The following is a 6,612-nucleotide window of genomic DNA, read 5'->3' on the forward strand; positions in this document are numbered from 1 at the left end:
AAGGAGAAGAATCCCCAAACTAACGTGCGACGCAATCACCAAAGCTTTTCCACCCAAACATCCGGGAGCACAAAGCCCAGAGCAACCTCTTGTCCCTTTCCCTGTGGGTCCCGCATGCAGCTGGGATGTGATCAAAGCGACCCAGACGCCACGCTGACGGTGTCCCTGCCCTATAGGAACGCTGCCACTTGTCCCTATCTGCCCTGTCTCCTTGTCTTGTTGCAGCTGCCAGCTCCGAGCCCTTGTGCTGCCTTTGTCTGCGAGACAAGCAGGAGCCTCCTCCGGCAGCAGGGATTTATAGCCCGCGTGCAGCCGCCTCTAACCCCTCTTTGTGACGCTGAGCGGGCGGAAAACAGGCAGCCTGCCCGGGATGACGTGCCCCTGCTCTGAATTCACCTTCATTTTCTGCCTCCCGTCCGTTCTGGAGACACCAGGGTGGAGGCTGGACTGGGGTGAATGCCACTGGCCAAAGGACTTGTGTCCCCTCTGCCTGGGGGAGCAGCCCCGGTTTTGCTCTTGTCCTCTGTGCCTGTCCTCGTGACAGTTGATGAATATCCGTCTTAGAGATGGATGGGGGGCACCAGCTGGTGGTTTGCAGCCCCTAGGCCACGCAGAGCTCCAGTCTAGGGATGGATATTGCAGCTGGATTAATCCAACCCACCATTAATGCTGTTCTGGGGTTCGCAGGTCCCTCACCAGCCCCAGAGCAGAGGCCTCCGACCAGCACGTTGCTCTGATTGAGCTGCAAATGCTCCAGCTCCTTAGTTTGCTCTGCCTCAGATCGATGAGCGCAGGCGGCTCCAATCAATTCCACTTTAGCGCTTGCTATTGAGTTCAGATCCCCGCTCTCCCAGCTGGTCCCGCTTCCTTTGTTCGTTCAGGGCAGGAATTCGGGCATCTAATCCCATGCGGAAGCTGCTGTGCCTTTGCGGGGCACGAGCCCCCAGTACGGGCAAATAACACCCTGCGGATGCAGATTTCCTCCCTGCTCTCCCCGTGGATTTCGATCACGGTATTGCTGGAGCCCTGCAGGAGTCAACCTGTCTGGGGACACTGTGAAAAGGGGAGTGACTAAATCAGGCGCTTTGCATGATATAATGATATGGCTGTTGCCACCAAGCCAATGTCTAGCACAACGTTCCCCTGCCACGAGCCCGGTTTGGTTGGGGAAACACCCAGGGCAGCTGCAGGGAGGTCCTGCAGCTTGGTACCCTCGTCCCCGCGGGCATCGAGTGCGGCTTCAGTTCTATGGGACTCTGAGCATTTGCAAAATGATTTTACTGATGAAAATGTAAAAAAAACCCCAGGGTTTATACAGTGACTGTTTGAAAATGTCCTTCCAACCCATACCTTACATTTGAAAAAACCTGTTGAGAAAAACAGGCTTTTTCTCATGCTTGGCGTATCAGTCCTTGGAGTAATTTTTTCTCATATCTGTCACCCTGCTCTCTCGCTGGCAAGTTTCCAGGGTGCTGGACCTGGATTTGTGGAAATGAAGCCCCGCACAGCTCTCCACACCTCGCCAAGTGTTAATGAGATAACGGATCACACTACAGAGCGGTTGTGGCGCTCCAGGTCATGGACATGAAGAGGGTTGTCGGTGCTGAGGGCAGAGGCAGGAACGGCGCTTGGGACAGCCAGGGTGACAACCCATGTATCTGGCTCCAAGCTGGCAGATGTCTGTCAACAAGTTGTCTCGTCTTCCTGTGGTCAATTAGCAGAGTTCCAATTATATTGGCAAATGCATAATGATTCCTTTTGACAGAAAGGTTAGGAAGCTGCAAAAATTGTCGGCAAGAATTTGTTTCGCTTGGTAAACGCACATGCTCTGGGCATATCCTGCGTGTCTGTGCAGACAGCAAGAGAGTGGCCTGGAGGCCCTCAGAAACCCTGGGTCCACATCGCTCGTGCAAGCGTTAGCACCAACAGAAACGTCCTGGTGTGTGTTGCTTGCGAGGAGCAATGTGTCACGTATGCTCCTCTGGCCACACCATTCACCCCAGACTTGGGAGCTGAGCTTCATGCTCTTCGTGTGTTCTTTGGCCCTTGCTGCTCCTGTACAGCCTGTTGCAGCGAGCTGGAGCTGCAGAGCGTCTTGTGCTGGGGCTTCTCTCTCCCATGCCAGTCTGTCCCCTGCCCTGCCTGGGGCATCCGGCTGGGATGTGCAGGGATGGCTGCTCCATGTAGACACATCCCATTTTCTTCCAGTCATGGGAAATTCGAACATGACAGGGGCAAACGCACTTGGTGGGTGGAGAGTGGACTGCTGGAAGAGGGATACTGCAGACCTGGAAGCAGTTTTCCAAAGCAAGGATGCTGCCTGCATGATGCATCTGGGAGCAATATCGCTGCTGCACAAGCGCAGCTGCCCTGGTGGGACTGTCCTGTCTCACCTCTCATGGCCAGGTCTTTGCTGGTTGCCCAAGACAGGCATGTAGCAACATTTCCTCGGAATACAATCCCTACGTCTCAATATTCCAAGGCTCCTTGTGCCAGGCAGGGAGTCTTTGTGTTTAGCAGTGTTTGACAGATTTCCTTCTGTGGGTTTGTCCAGTCTTGCTTCTAAACCATGTAGCATTTGCAACATCCTGGGGCTGCGCCGCAGTACAGCACCACTATCCACAGAGCCACTTTCTCCCGTTTCACTCTCCAGCCATGCAGATCTCACTCCCATGCCCCTGGTTGTCTCTTTTCCACGTCAAAGCCCCAGTACATGAGAAACCCCATGTGCAGAAGCTGTTTCAGACCTCGGGCCAACCTACCACCCTTCTTGGAGTCTGTTCAGCTCTGCCATATCCTTGGGATGGGGGCATCCTTGAGTGCTCGCACTCCCTTGAGTGCAGGTAACTAGGATGGACCCACCGTCTCTGATGCAGTCCCTATTTAACCTTTTCTCTCACAAACTATAGTTTTCATCTTTGCTGGGTGTAGAGGTCACATTTTCATGGACTGTCGGTGCCCACTGGCTCGGTTCAAGAAAGTCACTGGCTTTGGGAGGAAGAAATTCCCTTTAAAAGAGCTGTGCTGACTCTTTCCCAATATGTCATATTTACTCATCTGTCCCCTAACGATGCCAGTTTCCTCCTCCTTATGCCAGTTTTTGTTCATTTGTGCAGAACAGATGTGTCATTTATCAGTCTGCGTTTCCCTGGCTCTCTCTTTGGAAGCCTTTTTGGCGTCACAGTTGCCACCTGCCAGTCCTCACATCCCCTCCTGTGCCCTGAGTCGAGGAAGGCCATGCGTGGCCAGCACACGAAATGCTCTCCGAGTCCCCGAAGCTGCAGAAGAAGGATCAGGTGACACGACTTGCTGCCCTGCAAGTCAGGGGTGATGCTGGAGTCAGGGCGAGCAGCCGAGCCAGGACCTGACGGAAGCGACACGGTGGCAGTGCCCCCCCACCCTACAGGTGCTCCACAGGTGGAGCCTGTTCCTGCACTTCCTCAAGAGTGTCCTGGGGCACCAACACTCTCCTTTGAGGTGCCAAAATCCCTGATGATGAGAGATGGGCACCGTATCCAGGCCTCTGCAGGCTAATAGGCCTAAGGAGCACCTAGGCTGTGTCCACCCAGGGGTTAAATGGGAAGGGAAGGCCACATGACCTCCTAGACCAGAGGGAAAGGCTCATACCCTGTTCCTGGCCTGGAGTGCCTGAAAGTGCTCCCAGCCCGACTCGTGGATGTGGTGGCGGGAGCACAGGCAACCCAGGGCAGCAAAAGGGGCTTCTCACATCCAGGACTGATGCTGCTCCAAGAGGACAGAGGAGGACACGCACAGCGCTCTGCAGCTCTGGCAGGAGCCCGGAAGACATTTTCTGGCTTCTTCTACGTGACGCGTGCTCAGACCTGTTTGGGAAGTGTTTACCCAGGCAAGCGGCGTTTGCTGCCTTTGGGGGGAGAGAGGGCCCTGCTGTGAGCTCCAGCTCACAGAGACAACAGAAGAGCTTCAGGGGAGCTTCAGGAGCCTCCTGAGATGGAGTAGGGTGGGAACAGAGCTCCTGCAGGTAGATCTACCACCCGTGGGTCCCTGCAGGCCGCCTTCCTCACCTCTTTATGCAGTCCAAGGGAACGAGCCAAAAATCACTTCTGTGCAGCCATCAGTGGCTCTCCTCCCGAGTTAAGGGTGTGCGAGCAGCAGACCCATGGTGTCCTTTGCTCCTTCCTCAGGACTCCATGGGCTGATGGCCACCCGAGCAGCAGGCAGCCCCGGGAGGCCGAGCGTCCTGCCTGGGGCCTCTCACCATGTCTGCGTTCGGGAACGGAGTGAATGTTGAGTCTGGCACGCGAGCGGCGCAGTGTGTGCTCCTCTCCCATCTGCCGTTCCCACCCCGAGTTCCCTGACAGTCTCTACACAAGCCGTGCTACACGACAGCCATCTGCCAAGGCCATCCGCCGGGCTCCAGCCGGGCCATGGGGACTCACAGAGCAGAGTGGCATCGGGACCACCAGAGGTGGCATCAGGGCCTGTTTCTACAGCGCAGGGAACAATCCCAGCTACCAACATGCGTCGGATAAGAAGGATATAAACAGTGTCGCGATTGGAGCAACACCAGCTGCAGCGTGAGACACAGATGGAGCTTGGCTTTGGCAGTGTGAATGCAGAAATCTGTCACTTTTTCTGTAGAAGCATCAAACCTGAAATGAATGGCTGTGAATGGAGAGATGTCGGTGGTGCCTCGCCACAACTGCAGAAAAAAAGTATGAGCAGCTTGTGCCTGTGATGAGCTGTGCAAGGTGCAAGGAACACCTTCGGTCAGAACTTGACTCCCCTTTGAATCTGAGCACCAAGAAGTCTCCTCAGCCCGCCAGGTACCACCAACGCTCTCCTCATCCCGCCAGGTACACTATCATCCTGTGTTAGTGTGTTTGGCCTGTTCCCTTGGGAAGACACCAACCTATACAATGTTCCTCCCTGAAGGCTCAGGTGCTGCTGATTCCAGGATGGCATCCGGGGGTCTTGTTCTGGATGTGCCATGTGCATGGGGCTTTGCTACAGCCTCAGGTGAGGTCAGGAAGCCTCATGGTGCACAGGGAGCCCAGATTGAGGCTCTGCAGTGCCAGGTGCTGCACGGAGCCCACCTTCCTGGCTGTAGCAGGATGTGGAAGAGTTTGAATTGCAGCATTTGTAGAAGAATTTTCAAGAGACATAGGCCCCACGAATGGTCGGGAGGTCCTCCGCACTCAGCTACGTTCGGACCACGGGCCTTCTTCCAACCGTAACCATGGCCAGGCCATGGTGTGGCTGAACCTCAGCCAAGGAGGGCGGAGGGGAGGGATTTGCCAGGATGGGATGGTAAGGAAGGAGCTCTGCGATTCCTCTTGTACTGCAGTATTTGTGTGAAAAATAATAATAATAAAAAAAATGCCATAAGCCAGATCCCTGCTGTCTCACCTCTCAGGGGACTCAAAGCACGTGTTTTCCAGGCCGGAGGATTTAACAAGTGCTCTCTCCAACAGATGTTGCTGAGCATTCTCCTTGGCTATTGACAGCCGGTGGAAGTACTCTCAATCCTGTGTGCCATCAGCCCGGCATCCTGCTTCCTCCCCAGTGCAGGACAGACCGAATTACCAAGAACCTCTGGTTTCTCCGCATCTTAATTGCAATTTTATCATCTCCATCTGCTTGGATTTATCTTGTTGCTCCTAGAGCCCTGCCTTGTTTTCATGCCATTCCCGACAGACACTTCTCCCCCTCCCGATGCCTCTTATACCTTTTTTTACATTTTGAAATTTCTAATCTTAGTTGCTGAGTGCTGTGGTTGTCTTTTTCCCTAAGGAGGAAGCTGCCCCGTTGCCCAGCTGGAATTGGCAGCTCCGTCTGGGTTCCTGCTCAGTGAGTCTGGGATGCTGTGGACTCACAGGAGACGGGTTCAGCACTGGGGCTATGCTGCCATTTCCATGCGGGCAGCCTCTCTCCGCGCATCCTGTCCTCCCCGCCGCCGGCACCCTGCAAACAGCCAAGTGCCTGTAATCCCTGCAACAGCTTATGCAGCTGCGCTGAAACTGCTCCGAGCCAGGAGGCTGCGCTCTCCCAGCGACTCTTCATGCAGCCAAGTGCCTTGGGGACCCCAGTAACTGATAGGTGGCCACCCCAAGGGCCAGATACGCAGACGGGACCCTCTCTGCCCTCTGCAAGGCTCCAGCTCCACAGGGAGTCCCACTTGCGGGGAGGTCCCTTCCCTTTCCCCCTTGGTCTTGAGAGACTTTGTGGCACCCGTCGAGCCGGGCAGCGCATGGTCTGGGAGAACAGTGGCTGTCCGGGATCACCTGGACCCCTGTTTTCATGCTCCAGCATACGCAGGGCCACGTGGTGGTTCTCCAAGGGCCTTTGGGGAGAGGGCAGCGCCTGGGTCGCTCTGCACTGGCTGTCCCAGCGCTCCAGGGGTGCTGGGATCCAGCCGCCCAACAACAGGAGGCTTTTGGGGATCGGCTACGTGGGAACCAAGTCCCGCGCCCCCGCCGCGACCAAGCGCGCCAGGTGCTCTTGCTCACGGCCTCTGCCCCTGCGCGCCCAGGAGGGGACCAGGTTTGTGCTCCACGGGGCGCTGGGAGCAGCGACTGCTCAGAGGAGCGCGGGGGACCGTGCCGGGCCGGGCCGGGCCGGGCCGGGCGCGCG

This window comes from Tinamus guttatus, unplaced genomic scaffold, assembly GCF_059628265.1.
Source record: "Tinamus guttatus ecotype Peru unplaced genomic scaffold, ASM5962826v1 Tinamus_guttatus_pri_ptg000942l, whole genome shotgun sequence".
Classification (NCBI taxonomy): domain Eukaryota; kingdom Metazoa; phylum Chordata; class Aves; order Tinamiformes; family Tinamidae; genus Tinamus; species Tinamus guttatus.